At 41.3% G+C, this 15,974-nt stretch overlaps 1 non-coding gene across 1 annotated transcript; it reads left to right on the top strand.

The window, feature by feature from the left end:
* The first annotated feature begins 3,914 nt into the window (after positions 1-3,914).
* TRNAI-AAU lies at positions 3,915-3,988 on the top strand. The gene has a single exon. It is a non-coding gene; the product is annotated as a tRNA-Ile (tRNA).
* The last annotated feature ends 11,986 nt before the right edge of the window (positions 3,989-15,974 follow it).

The raw sequence follows: 15,974 nt of genomic DNA, 5'->3' as shown, positions 1-15,974 counted from the left end.
CGATAGATGGGGTGGCTTAGGGACAAAGCTAGTGATTTCTCATGGTTCTGGAAACCGGGAAGTGTGAGATCAAGGCACTGGAAAATCAGGTGTTTGGCAAGACCTCGCTCCCTGGTTCCTACTCAGCTGTCTTCTCTCCGGGGCCCCACGTGACAGAAGGAATACTGGTGTTTTTAATGCCAAATGTCAGAGCAATGCGCTCTGACCCAAGTCCTGCTCAGACCCTGCTCAGACCTCGGGACTCCGAGCTGCCCCTGCCTCTCACTGTTCCTCTCAGGGCCCTTCACACCCCCACCTCTGCCTTTGTCTCTGAGTCTTGTCCCTTCTCTGGATGTCATCATTTCTGTCTCTCTGTGTCCCAGTCTGTCTCTCTTCACTTCCTCTCTGACGGTCTCCACTGCAGTCGGCTTCTGTCCCCCATCCTTGGTCTCTGGGTCACCTGCGTCACTTTCTCCCTCATCCTCTATCTCTGCTCTGTTTCCCTCCCCCTCAGACTTGTCCTGTCTCTCCTTTGCTGCTTCTCAGTCTCTGTCTCCTGAGACCATCTCCATTTGTGTCTCTGATATTCCTCCTCTCTGTTTCTCTTCCTGCCATTTAATCTTTGTCCTTCTCTCTCTCTTTCTGCCTTCCTTCCTAAGCCTTCACTCACCATCACTTCCCACCACCTGATGCCACTTTGGCATCCTGATAGGGACACCCCGGGTTTTGGGAGGGCAGGAAGGAGCAAGTCAGGGGGACAGCATCTCTGGGGAGCTGCGAAGGGCAGAAGTAAAGACAGGTCAGGACAAGGGAGGGGGTAAGAGAAGGCACAGCCCACTCTCCTGTGAGGAAGTCCCTCCTTGCCTATCTTGACTTCAAACCCAGAGGACAAGCTCTTTCTTCTCTCGCCTAGAGTTAACCCAGCCCTGTTCAGCAGGTGCTACCCTGTACCACTTACTGACCTTGAACCATAGCCGTTGTGCTGGGGTCTAGCCTCAGTGTCTTTCTTTACATGTTCAGCACGTGCACCACAGTCTGACACATCGTGGGCACTCAGCGCCTTTTGGGAAATGAAAAGATGGGGTCTATGCTCAGCTCGTCACACACTTCTGGTTTTCCTTCCACTCGGCTGGATGCAGCTTCCCTCCATCTCCTTTGCAAACTTCCTTGCAACTTGATATCCGAATGCATTTGGGTTTGGGGTGAGGGTCTGTTCTCAAGCATTCTGGGCGCTCCTTGTGGGGGGCCTGTGGCGCTGGGCTGACCTATGGGGTGTACATTGTGGGGGTGCATCATGGCTCTGGGGTGGCCAGAGTCCCCAGAATGGCTGCTGGTGACTGGGCAGCCCACTGTTTTCTCCCAAGATGGCTCTGCAAACAGCATTACTGTCCCTGTTACAAAAGGATGGAAAATTCTGAGCTGTTCTCCCTCCCTGGCCTCCTTGTCCCATACTTGGCCCCTAGTATCTGTTCTTTTCCTGGCAACCACAGTGATGCTTTCAAAAGGTCAGTCAGGTCATGATACCTCTCTGTATAAAACCCTCAGATCGCTTTCTGCTACAACCGGAATAAAGTCCGAATTCCTCCCCATGGCTACAAGGCCCTGCATACTTTGGCTTTGGAAGTCTTCTCTGAACTCATTTCCTAGTACTCTCCACGCTGCAGGCCAACCACATGGCCTCTTTGGTTACTTAAAATTTAGGGCCAATTCCTATTTCAAGCCCTTGCATTAGCTGTTCCCTTTGCCAAGAGGTTGTTCCCTTTAATGACCTTTAAATGACTGTTTCCTTCTTAACATTCAGGCTGAACTCCAATGTCACCTCCTCCAAGAGGCCTTTTCCCCGACTGCTCCCAGGTCCCAGTCACTCCCTATCACATTACTTATTTTATGTACTTCCCAGCCACAAGCGCTATTTTCAGAATTGAATTCTAATGAAGATAAACAGTTTTGAGGAATGTAGAAGCATTATGTTCTGAAGACCCCTGGTTTGTTGCACGTAAATTCCATCCTTAAACATGAACAAGTGGGGCATCTTTCCTGAGCAATCTGCTTTGGAGGTTTCTGCTCAGGTGCAGATGTGGGCATAACCGGATCCCGAAGTGAGAGGTCCAGGGGCCTTGGGAAGATGGCCTGTCCAGGCACCCTCTCTGGACCGTACTGTCAACAGGACACAAACCTCTCACATCGAATCTAGAGAAGAACGAAGTTGGAGGACTGGTACCACCTGATCAAAAGATTTCCCATAAAGCTCCAATAATTAAGACACTGCGGTTTGGGCATTACATATAGACAGATCTACCGGGCAGGGCCAAGTTCAGAAGTAGATACACACACACACACACACACACACACACACACACACACACACGGTCAATTAGTTTTCTACAAAGATGCCAGTGCTCATCACGGAGAAGAACAGTCTTTAAAACAAGTGATTCTGGAACAGTTGGATAAATTATAGACCTTCTCTCAATCTCTTTTGCAAATTCCTTTGCAACTCCTCGTCTGAATGGGCCTGGGTTTGGTGCTAGGCTGCTTTCTCTTCCTCAGCCTTCTCTGAGCTCCAGAGCTGGGGGGAGAAATGCAACCTCACCCCTACGATGCCATCCTCAAAAATTAATACAAGTGGATCATAGATCTAAATGTAAAACTCAAACTATAAAATATCTAGGAAAAAATATAAAAATTATTTATGACCTTGTAGTAGGCAAGTACTTCTTAGGGGAGAAAAGAATAGCGTGAGATACACAAAAAGGGATAAACTGACATTATCAAAATGAAAACTTCTCATTAAAAAAATTATCATTCAAAAACATTAAGAAGGGGAAAGACTGAAGGAAAACGTGCACTACATACATTTGGCAGAGGATCTGTGTCCAGATTAAAGAATTCCTGGAAATCAATTTTTTAAAAAGAAAAGCCAGTAACAGGGGCACCTGGGTGGCTCAGTGGGTTAAAACATCTGCCTTTGGCTCAGGTCATGATCCCAGGATCCTGGGATCAAGCCCCGAATCAGGCTCTCTGCAGGGAGCCAGCTTCCTCCTCTCTCTCTCTCTCTCTCTCTGCCTGCCTCTCTGCCTACTTGTGATCTCTGTGAAATAAAATAAATAAAATCTTTAAAAAAGAAAGAAAGAAAGAAAGAAAGGAAGAAAGAAAGAAAGAAAGCAAGCAAGCAAAGCCAAGCCAGTAACAAACGGTTAGGACAGAAAGCCCCGCTGGGCGACTTTCGTCAGAATCTTTTCGGGTCAGAATTGGGATTTGAGAAAGATGCGCAAGAGGAGGTTTCGTTCATTAACACCAAATGTTAAACTCCTCTCCTTTTTCCCATCCAAGGTGGGGGAGCGTGAACTAGGAAGACTGTGGGGATTGATTTCTATAATGTTCATCCTTCGTGGGTTTTGTTTTGGTCCCTTTCCCCCTCCCCTCGCCCTCCTTCCTCCTCACAAGTCCCCCCCCCCCCGCCCCCGGATTTGAAGAAGCCGTGATGCCCTCGGTTTTTGTTTACATCATCGGAGGAGGGGTGAATCCTTGTGGTAGGTTGTCGGTTAGTTCCGCTGGTTAGAGCGTGGTGCTCATAACGCCAAGGTCGCCGGTTCGAGGCCCATTACCATTTTCTGCGCACAGCTCCCAGGTACCAACTCCAGAGAACACCACTGCTGAACAGAAATACTTGTGAGGGCTGTTTTGACCTAACCTCTTGTTCTTGTTTTGCTTTGTTATGTATTGTGTGTGTGTTTTTTTTTTTAAAGTAACATACGAAAGCTAAAATGGAGAGTATTTTTAAAGGAAACTGAGTAAAGTAGGGCAGGTACAGTTAGGTAAGAGGGGAATAAGAAGAGTTGGAGAATTTCCTATTTCATGTTGGGGGGAAAAAACTGAAATGGTTTTGCCTTGTATTACACTCTCAGCAGGAACGAAGAAAACTTCTTATCATTGGCCGGTTAGCTCAGTTGGTTAGAGCGTGGTGCTAATAACGCCAAGGTCGCGGGTTCGATCCCCGTACGGGCCACTTTCTTTATACTCAGATGTTTATTACCTTTAGATGCTTAATCTCTGAAAAAGTCGCCTCTTAACTTTGTGAAATGCTCTAAACTTTTGCATCATTGATGGCGAGAATGTGCACAGTGGGAGGCCTTGGAAAACTTGAGAACGGGGTGGGGTGGGGGGGAGGATAACCTCCATCATGTTCAAACAAAGCACGTTCTGCCTGAACTGTGAGCATTAAAGGAGCTGCGAAAGAAAATTATGCATGATTTAACGTTTGTTTTTAAATCTCTACACTCTTTAGAATGCAATAATTGGCTGTTATTTTGTGTCTGATAGATGCTGGAGACATATTGTTATGTGAAAAAAGCAGAATCCAAAACAGTTTGTGTAAGATTCTCATTCTTCTATTTTAAAATCAGCTTTATTATGAGATGATTTACATACCATAAAATGCACCCAATTTAAGCATAGAATTTGACATATTTATACACATAAGTAACAACCACCACAAAGTAGAGACCATTTCCATGATCCCCCAAACCTCCCTGTGCTCTGTGGTAGTAAGAGTAATGCCCTCCCCCAAAGAAGACCACATCCTAACCCTTGAGGTCTATAAATATGCTAGTTTTCATGGCAAAAGGGACTTTGCGCAGCAGTTAAGGATCTTAAAAGGAAGTGATTACCCTGAAGTATCTGGATTGGGTCCGATGTAATCACAAGGGTCTGTGAGAAGGGTCAGGGTCATAGAAGGAGACGTGACCCAGAAGCAGAGCTTGGAGAGACGCAGGACTGCTGGCCAAAGAATTCCAGTGGAGTCTACAAGTTGGACAAAGCAAGGAAACAAATTTCCCTCTAGAGCTTCTGGGAGGAACGCAGTGCGGCCAACCCAATTTGGACTGACTTCCAGGACTTTAAGGTAGTAAGTTTATCTTGTTATAAGCCACTGAATTAGTGGTGATTTGTAACAACTGCACTAGGAAACTAATGCATACACTTTCTGGTGAGTTATACCTTCATCCCAACCCCAGGCAACTACAGATCTTCTTCCTATCGTTTAGGTTCTGCCTTTTCTGGAATTTCTTATAAATCATGGATGATATAGCCTTATGTTCCTGGCTTCTTGGACTCAGCACAATACTTCTGAGATTCATTCATGTATCAGTGGCTTTAGTCCGTTTTATTGCAGAGTCCTCCTCCATTGTAGGGATGCATCACCATTTGCTTTCTACTCGCAGTGAATGGACATTTTCACTGTTTTCAGTTCTAGCTATTATGAAGAGCACTGCTATGAAGATTAATGGAACAGTCTTGGTGTGGACATGTGTTGCATTAGTCAAGGCTCCCCAGAAAAAGAGAGGGGGAGATTTTAAGGAATTGGCCCAGGCTGTTGTGAAGGTTGGCAAATACACATCTGCAGGGTAGATCATCAGCAGAGTGGAAACCCAGAAAGGAATTGATGTTATTCCAGGCAAATGGCAGTCTGCTGGCAGAATTCTCTCTTCCTCAGGAGAGAAGGTCTTTTTTCTTTTAAGGACCTCAACTTATTAGACAAGGCCCACCCATATTACAAAGGTAATCTGCTTTATGCAAAGTCCACTGGTTTATGTTTTTTTTTAAGATTTTATTTATTTATTTGACAGAGAGGGAGCACAAGCAGGGTGAGCTGCAGGCAGAGGGAGAGGGAGAAGCAGAATCCCCACTGAGCAGGGAGCCCAACTCAGGGCTCAATCCCAGAACCCCATAATCATGACCTGAGCTGAAGGCAGATGCTTAACCTACTGAGCCATCCAGATACCCCAAAGTCCACTGGTTTAAATGTTAATCTCACCTGAAAAATGTCTTCACAACATCATCTAAACTAATGTTTGACCAAGTATCTGGATTCTGTGGCCTAGCAATGTTGACACATAATGTTAACCATCACATATGTTTTCATTTCTTTTTTTTTTTCACCCATATTTTCATTTCTTTTGGGGTAAAATACCTATGAGTGGAATTACTGGGTTTCTTGGTCAATGTATGTTTGACTTTAAAATAAACCACCGAGTGTTCTCCAAAATGATAACACCATTTTATATTCCAAACAATACTTTATGAGAGTTCCATTTGCTCCAAACTTCTCCAACATTTGATATTGTCAGACTTTTAAATTTTAGACAGTCTACTGGATTTGAAGTAGTATCTCATTGTGGTGTTAATTTGCATTTGCTATAACTAATAATGAGTATTTTTTCATAGACTTATTGGCTATTTATATATCTTGTTTGAAGTGTGTGTTCAGCTCTTTCATGCATGTTTTTCTTGGGTTTTGTTATTTAGTACTGAGTTATAAGAGTCCTTTATAGATTCTGGATGCCTGTCCTTTCTTAGTTATATGTCTGAATATCCTCACAGTCTGTGACTTGCCTTTTCATTTCCTTACTTTTGATGGAGAATATTTGATCAGATGTTTGTATTTTATACTACATACAAAGATATCCTAAGACATCTTTGCATTTTCCAGGGTCATGATGATCTTCTCCTATGTTGTTTTCTCAGAATTACATAAACAAGTCTTTTGTTTAGGTCTACAATCTATTTTAAATTGATTTTTACATATACTATAACTTTTTTTTGGAGACAATTTATTACACAGCAATAGATACACAGATACAGAGTGCCACATCAAGCTTAAGACTACTATAAAAATATGTTAATAAAGTAAAATCATTACTCATTTGACAATTTAAAATATATTTTTAAATTAACATATGATGTATTATTTGCTTCAGGGGTACAGGTCTGTGAATCATCAGGCTTACACAATTCACAGCACTCACCATAGCACATACCCTCCTCAATGTCCATCACCCAGCCACCCTCTCCCTCCCCCTCCCCAGCAACCCTCAGTTTGTTTCCTGAGATTAAGACTCTCTTATCATTTGTCTCCCTCTAGATCCCATCTTTTTTCACTCTTTCCCTCCCTACTCCCCACGACCTCCTGCCCTGCCTCTCCCATTCCTCATATCAGAGAGATCATATGATAATTGTCTTTCTCTGATTGACTTATTTCACTTAGCATAATACCCTCTAGTTCCAACCACATGATTGCAAATGGCTGGATTTTGTTTCTTTTGTTGGATGCATAGTATTCCATTGTATATATAACCACATCTTCTTTATCCATTCATCTGTTGATGGACATCTAGGCTCTTTCCATAGTTTGGCTATTGTGGACATTGCTGCTATAAACATTTGGGTACAAGTGCCCCTTCAGATCACTACATTTGTATCTTTAGGGTAAATACACAGTAGTGTGATTGCTGGGTCGTAGGGTAGCTCTATTTTCAACTTTTTGAGCAACCTCCATGCTGTTTCCCAGAGTGGCTGCACCAGCTTGCATTCCTACCAACAGTGTAGGAGGGTTCCCCTTTCTCTGCATCCTCACCAACATCTGTTGCTTCCTGAATTGTTAATGTTAGCCATTCTGACAGGTGTGAGGTGGTATCTCACTGTGGTTTTGATTTGTATTTCCCTGATGCTGAGTGATGTGGAGCACTTTTTCATGTGTCAGTAACCAGGATGTGATCTATTCTGGAGAACGTTCCATGTGCATTAGAAAAGAATGTGTATTCTGTTGCTTTGAGATGGAATGTTCTAAATATATCTGTGATGTCCATCTGATCTAGTGTGTCATTTAAAGCCTTTAGTTCCTTGTTGATCTTTTGCTTAATTGGTCTGTCCATTTCAGTGAGGGGGTGTTAAAGTCCCCTACTATTATTGTATTTTTATTGTTGTGTTTCTTTGATTTTGTTATTAATTGGTTTATATAATTTGCTGCTCCCATGTTAGGGTCATAGATATTTAAAATTGTTAGATATTCTTGTGGGACAGACACTTTAAGTATGACATAGTGTCCTTCCTCGTCTCTTATTATAGTCTTTGGCTTAAAAATCTATAATTGATCTGATATAAGGATTGCCACCCCAGCTTTCTTTTGATGTCCATTAGCATGATAAATTGTTTTCCACCCCCTCACTTTGAATCTGCTGGTGTCTTTGGGTCTAAAATGAGTTTCTTGCAGATAGCATATCAATGTGTCTTATTTTTTTTTAATCCATTCTAATACCCTATGTCTTTTGATTGGGGTATTTAGCTCATTTACATTCAGGGTAACTATAGAAAGATATGATTTTATTGCCATTGTATTGCCTGTAAGGTGACTGTTACTGTATATTGTCTCTGTTTCTTTCTGATCTGTTACTTTTAGGCTCTGTCTTTGCTTAGAGGATGCCTTTCAATATTTCCTATAGGGTTGGTTTGGTGTTTGCAAATTCTTTTAGTTTTTGTTTGTCCCAAAAGCTTTTTATCTCTTCTATATTCAGTGACAGCCTGGCTGGATATGGTATTCTTGGCTGCATATTTTTCTCATTTAGTGATCAGAATATATCATGCCAGTCCTTCCTGGCCTGCCAGGTGTCTGTGGATAGGTCTGCTGCCAATCTAATATTTATACCATTGTAGGTTACAGATCTCTTGTCCTGAGCTGCTTTCAGGATTTTCTTTTTGTCACTGAGACTTCTAAGTTTTACTATTAGATGATGGGGTGTTGCTGGTCTTCTATATCACTAATTCTCTTTTCTACCTCATTTATCCTAGCAATAAGAGCCTCTTTTTTTTTCTTTTAAAGATTTGACTAGTTTACTTGACAGAGAGTGAGAGAGCACAAGCAGGGGGAGTAGCAGAAGGACAGGGAGAAGCAGGCTCCTCACTGAGCAGGGAGCCTGATGTGGCTCAATCCCAGGACTCTGGGATCATGACCTGAGCTGAAGGAGATGCTTTATCATCTGAGCCACCCAGGCACCCCAAGAGCCTCCATTTTTTATTGCACCTCATTAATAGCTTTTTTTATTTCAACTTGATTAGATTTTAGTTCTTTTATTTCTCCAGAAAGGGATTTCATTTCTCTGGAAAGGTATTCTCTAGTATCTTCCATGCTTTTTTCAAGCCCAGCTAACACCTTGATAACTGTCATTCTGAACTCTAGTTCTGACATATTACTAACATCCATATTTATTAGGTCCCTAGCCATCAGTACTGCCTCTTGTGTTTTTTGTTTTTTTTTTTTTTTTTTTTGAGGTGAGTTTTTCTGTCTTGTCATTTTATCCAGATAAGAATAGATGAATGAGAGAACAAAATACCAAAGGGTAGCAACGACCTCAGAAAAATTTACACTATCCAAATCAGAAGAGACCTGAAACTGGGGGGAGAGGAAAGAAGGGGGAAAAAGAGATATATATATATATATATATATATATATATATATACACACACACATATATATAATGTACATATGTATATCTATATATCCAGATAGATTGATAGATATATTATGCATACATACATATATATATATATGTGTGTGTGTGTGTGTGTATTAGACTGGTGAATAGAACAGAGCCACACACTTGATTTTGGGTATATTTTGGTCTGTAGAAGAAACTATCTCCCAAAATTTTAAAGAAAGAAAAACATATATATACACACCAAAATATGGGTAAACACGATGAAAGGATGGAATATGACTGTAAAGATGAAAATCTTAAAAGATTCTAAAAAAGGAATTGATAAGATAAGAAGTTGGTTGAAAAAAGAGGAAAGAATGTGATCATGCTGGAGATTAGAACAAAGCCATGTGCTAGATTCAGGGTATATTTTGATCTATTAGAAGAAACTGTATCCCAAAAAGAAAAGAAAGAAAAACTGGAAAGAAAAACCAGTATGTATACAAAAAATAAGGTTAAATACAATGAAGGGATAGAATATAACTATTGTAAGGGCCTACTTAGCCAGAGTGAGCCATTTTGTTGTTTATGCAGTAAACTTAGATTGAACCTGCCCCTTCCCCCAAGAGGAAAGCGCTTAGAAACAGAATCGGTGAAATACGGCCAAATAGCCCCCGATAACGGAGTCCAGATTCAAGGACGTGTCCGGCCAGATGGAAACGTCCAATCATGGAAAAGTGCACGTATTACCCTCGAGGGAGCATGAGCCCCTGCCTTTTGGGCACCAGACAAAGGCGCCAATTCTAGCCAGGGTCATAGGCTGAATAAGATGACTATCATGGGGTAGAATGTAATTCAATTGGCCACCTGTGTGTGGCCAGGCTCAACCACATGGCCTTTACTCTATAAAAGTTAGTCTGTGAGACTGGGAGGGGTCGCCTCTTTGCAAGAGACGGCCCTGGCCGGTCAGTTTGATTCTCGATGCTTGGCGCGAAATAAAGCTTTGCTTGACCTTCGCTTTGTATCAGTCTCGTCCTTTTGTCTACGGACCCTTTCAACTATAACAATGAAAATTTTAAAAGATTTTTAAAAAGGTATTGATTAGATAAAATAGTTTAAAAATGTTAAAATAGGAAAGAGGAAAAGTTAAAACGTAGAATAACAAAAAAAATTTTTTTTTAATTTAACTTTGCAAGACTAAAGGATCATGGGAAAAAAGCCATGAGTTCTATGTGTTTCATTCCTGTATCTCTGGAATTCCGCAGTTCTTATTGATCAATGAGCTTGGTCTTGGCTGGATGGTCTTGCTAATCTTCTGGTGGAGAGGCCTGTTGCTGTGATTCTCAGATGTCCTTGCTGGAGGCAGAATTGTACTGCCCTTGCCGGGGACCGGGCTAAGTAATCTGCACAGTTTCGGTCTTGGGAACTTTTTGTTCCCTGAGCGCTTTCCATACTGCTTTGGAGGACGGGAACGAAAATGGCGGCCGCCCAGTCTTCTGCCCAGTGGGAGCGAGAGCTCCAGGCCCCAATCCTCAGTGCGCCCTCAGAGAAAAGTTGTCAGTCCCTCCAGTCTTTAGCCACACTCCAAGCTCACTCGGCCGGTGACCGAGCATTTCTGTCTCTGGCCCATGGCCCCGTTTGGAGTCTCCAAACCCAGCAGATTCCTGCTGCCCTGCTCCTCCTGGTGAGTCTCCCCAGACTTGCCACTTGTGGGGTCCCTGCTCAAACAGCAATAGTCCAACTGTGCCCCGGATCACGGTTTAAGGTAACCCCAGCTGAGAGCCACTCCTTGGCTCTGTCTCTGTAGCTGGCTTCCCCACTCAGCTACTTGGGAGGCCCCTGGTCTTTCTGTGACCCCACAGGTCCTGAGACCACACTGTCCCCATGAGGGCTCCACCCCCCGCTAAGCCTCTGGAGTGATGTCCCTCAGTGGAACAGACTTCTGAAAGTTCTGATTTTGTGCTCCGCTGCTCCGCAGCTTCCTGGGACCCAGCTCCTCCCCCAACCCCCGCATCTCTCTTCCCATGACTTCAGAATCACTTCTCTGCACGTCCTACCTTCTGGAAAGTGGTTGATTTTCTGTTCCTAGAATTGCTGCATTTCTTCTCTTTGATCTTCTGTTGTGTTTGTGGATGTTCAGAATGGTTTGATAACTATGTAGCTGGACTCCTGGGACCCAGTGATCTTTACGTCTCCTACTCCTCTCCCCAAGGCTGAGTCTTATAAAACAGTAAGCTCCTGTTAGGACCAGGGTGCTGGTTGTAACGGTTCTGCTTAATGGAACTTACTCTGCATTGGAGCCCCCTTTGTGACATGCTACCTCACCAGCGTTTGTCAATGTTCCCTGGAGAAAAATGCATATTCTCTAGAGGAGGTTATAAATTGGATAGATATCCATAAGGTTTACCTTCTTGACTATGCTGCCCTGCTTCTCTACATCCTTTTTTTAAAAAAATATTTTATTTATTTGATAGAGAGAGAGATCATGAGTAGGCAGAGCAGCAGGCAGAGAGAGAGGGAAGAAGCAGGCTCCCTGCTGAGCAGAGAGCCCAATGCAGGGCTCGATCCCTGAGATCATGACCTGAGCTGAAGGTAGAGGCTTTAACCCACTGAGCCACCCGGTGCCCCTCTATATCCTTTCTTTTTTTTTTTTTTTCTCAAAGATTTTATTTATTTATTTGACAGATCACAAGTAGGCAGAGAGGCAGGCAGAGAGAGAGGAGGAAGCAGGCTCCCCACTGAGCAGAGAGCCCGATACGGGGCTCGATCCCACGACCCTGGGATCATGACCTGAGCCGAAGGCAGAGGCTTTAACCCACTGAGCCACCCAGGTGCCCCTCTATATCCTTTCTTATTTGAGTTCTCTTCACCTATCTTGTGCTGAAGGTGTCCTTTTAAAGTCTTTATTATTATTGCTCTGAAACCTATTTTTTGTGTCTTCCATAATTTTTATTTTATTTTATAAATGTAGTTGGTACATTCTTTAGTATGTAACTATGTATAAGTGTTCTAACTTTATTGGATTCATAGCCTTTAACATTCAAAACTGATCTCTTTTGTAATGTTTAATTTTGGGGTGCTTGAATTCAAAATTATCTCATGTCAAGATCACAAACCCTGATTTTTTATGGTTTCCTCCTGGTGTACCTTACTCTGTTTCTTTTCTTCTCTGAATAATTTTGCTTTGGATGTGTATCTTAACATTTTTTTAAGATTTTTATTTATTTGACAGACAGAGATCACAAGTAGGCAGAGAGGCAGGCAGAAAGAGGAGGAAGCAGGCACCTCGCTGAGCAGAGAGCCCTATGCGGGGCTTGATCCCAGGACCCTGGGATCATGACCTGAGCTAAAGGCAGAGGCTTTAACACACTGAGCCACCCAGGCTCCCCTGTATCTTAACATATTGTTATGTTTTGTTCCACGAGCCAATTTGAAAACATTTTAACATATGACTTAAGCCTATTAATATATATGATATGGGGACGCCTGGGTGGCTCAGTTGGTTGGGCAGCTGCCTTCGGCTCAGGTCATGATCCCAGGGTTCTGGGATCGAGTCCCACATCGGGCTCCTTGCTCGGCAGGGAGCCTGCTTCTCCCTCTGCCTCTGCCTGACACTCTGTCTGCCTGTGCTCCCACGTGCTCTCTCTCTCTAACAAATAAATAAAATCTTTAAAATATATATATATGATATGATTGATACATTTGTTCTTTTTTTTTTAAGATTTTATTTATTTATTTGACACACAGAGATCACAAGTAGGCAGAGAGGCAAGCAGGCTCCCTGCTGAGCAGAGAGCCGGATGTGGGGCTTGATTCCAGGACCCTGAGATCATGACCTGAGCCAAAGGCAGAGGCTTTAACCCACTGAGCCACCCAGGCACCCCAACACATTTGTTCTTAACTCTGTCATATTTTTATCATTATAATGTGTATTTCTTGTATTTCTCATTTAAAAAATTTCTTGTGACATCTAAAATGGTTTGAATTTTTGTCCAAGCAGTTACCTTAATGCCCGTGTTTCCCCCATTTATTTACTCTAACTTGTTTTCCCCTAGTTTTGCTGTTGTTGTTGGCCATTTGCCCTTGCTTACTGTCCATGTGGTCAGTACATTTATTTTGTTTCCTCTTTCCTTTCCTTTCTGTTCCTATTTTTTAAAAAGATTTTATTTATTTATTTAACAGACAGAGATCACAAGTAGGCAGAGAGACAGGCAGAGGGAGAGGGAGAAGCAGCCCCCTGCTAAGCAGAGACCCCAATGTGGGGCTTGATTCCAGGAGCCCAAGATCACGACCCAAGCCGAAGGCAGAGACTTAACCCACTGAGCCACCAGGTACCCCTGTTCCTATTTTTATATGCATTATATTTTTTGTACCAGAATGGAAACATTTAATATTATGCTCCCACTTTGCCCTTGCATTTATTTGAGTCATCGATCTACCATTAAATATATTTAATGTTCACCCAATAAAGTTTCTTTATTTCTTAACTGAATAAATCCATGTTATCATATACTCTGCAAGAAGAGTCCAGTATGTACATATTTAAAACTCTCTTCTCTAATCTTGATTCTTGAAGATTTCGGCTTGGCTAGATATAGAATTCTTGCTTCACTCTTCTATTTCTATTTTTTTCATGCTAATCTAATTTTTTTATATTGCTCTTCAGAAGTCTGATGTTAGGCTTCCTCTATTTATAGAAACCTCTTGGATTATAGATTTAACTATTATTTATATTTTGTTGACTGTTTTTCTTTCTCTTAGGAAATCCAATTACTCATATATTGGAATTTCTTTGCCTGCTTTTTATTTAAATCATTTTTATCCAACCCATTTTTCTTCTTTCTTTATCTCCTTTTCACTTTCTTGGTGGGTTCTCTCTCTTCAATTCCCATTACCAAACATTTGTGTTGTAAATTTATTCTCCTTTAGGTGCCTTGTAATGTAGTCTTCATTTCTGTTGTGATTTTTCTTTTTTTCTTGCATTTTTTCCTATGTTCAACCAACTTTCATTTCATTTCTTCCCATTTTTGTGCATGTTTTAGTTTTTTAAATTTCTGACTTAATGTGATTTTTTTCTAATCCAAAAATGTTTGTTTGGAAATGTCTCTTGCAACAACATGGATGGAACTGGAGGGTGTTATACTAAGTAAAATAAGTCAGTCAGAGAAAGACAGTTATCATATAATCTCACTCATATGTGGAATTTAAGAAATAAAACACAGGAGCATAGGGGAGGGGAGGAGAAAATAAAACAAGACAAAATCAGAGAAGGAGACAAACCATAAGAGACTCTTTTTTTTTAAAAGATTTTATTCATATTTGACAGAGAGACCACAAGTACTCAGAGAGGCAGGCAGAAAGAGAGGAGGAGGCAGGCTCCCCGCTGAGCAGAGAGCCTGACGTGGGGCCCGATCCCAGGACTCTGGGATCATGACCTGAGCCGAAGGCAGAGGCTTTAACCCACTGAGCCACCCAGGTGCCCCCCATAAGAGACTCTTAATCACAGGAAACAAACTGAGGGTTGCTGGATGGGAAAGAGGCCAAGGGATGGGGTAACTGGGTGATGGGCATTAAGGAGGGCATGTGATGTAATGAGCACTGGGTGTTATATAAGACTGATGAATCACTGAACTCTACCTCAAACTAATATGCTATATGTTAATTAATTTAATTTAAATTTAAAAAATCAAAGAAGGGGCGCCTGGGTGGTTCAGTGGGTTAAGCCTCTGCCTTTGGCTCAGGTCATGATCCCAGAGTCCTGGGATTGAGCCCTGCATCGGGTTCCCTGCTCAGCAGGGAGCCTGCTTCCCTCTCTGTCTCTCTCCCTCTCTGCCTCTCTCTACCTACTTGTGATCTCTGTCAAATACATAAATAAAATCTTTTTTAAAAAATCAGAAAGAGGGAAAAATGAAATAAATAAAAGGATCAAAAAGTGAGATTTTCTTAATTACTAAATGCAGCAGATATTTAGCAAGTATGTAATGTTCTTTATGTTCACTTTAGTTTATTGGTGCACCTTATCTTTTCCTTCAGTAAATGAGATTCTATGAAGTCTTAAAGTGATAATGTAAAATTTTCTTTAAGTGTTAAAAAAGGAAATTATTGTATGTCATGAATATTTCTTATATGAAAATAATGGTTTAAGTTAAAATGGCACTTTATTCAATATGATTAGGACTAATAGCCACTTCACATTATTGGAAAATAATATAGATGTGAAAATAGTACAATCAAAATGGATTTGTTCCTAAGAAACACTACAATTTGAAACTAGATTAACTAGTTTTAAATACTTTTATTTAAATACTTTTAAACTAGTATTTTAACTTTTATTTAAAATACTTTAAACAATACTTTTAAACTAGGTTACACTTTTAGAATATATTTTTTTATATTATTATTTATTTATGCACAAGTGGTTTTGGATTTTCAGAACATAAACTTCGTGTTAATTTTAGCAGATTATTCTCTTCAGTATAAAATTATAGTTATTAATACTCAATAATGTCATGATATAAGTTTGTAAATTTGTTTTTATTAAAATTGCTTTTGAAATGCAGAAAAAAAGGAAACTGTCTCCTTCAGATGAGAGCTGTGTTAAATTTTTCTTCTGCTTTTTCATTTTTGGAAGAATTTTCAACAGCTACAATATTTTGATTTTGTGTTTTCTTGTAGTTGTTTTGTATAAAGTTTATTCAGATATTGTGTGAAGAGATTTGGGATAATTTACACAACTCCTAGTTC

Source organism: Enhydra lutris, unplaced genomic scaffold (genome assembly GCF_002288905.1).
Source record: "Enhydra lutris kenyoni isolate GAN:26980312 unplaced genomic scaffold, ASM228890v2 scaffoldscaffold93, whole genome shotgun sequence".
Lineage (NCBI taxonomy): Eukaryota > Metazoa > Chordata > Mammalia > Carnivora > Mustelidae > Enhydra > Enhydra lutris.
Note: the sequence above shows the minus strand (reverse complement) of the source record. Positions and strands in the feature narration are given on the sequence as shown.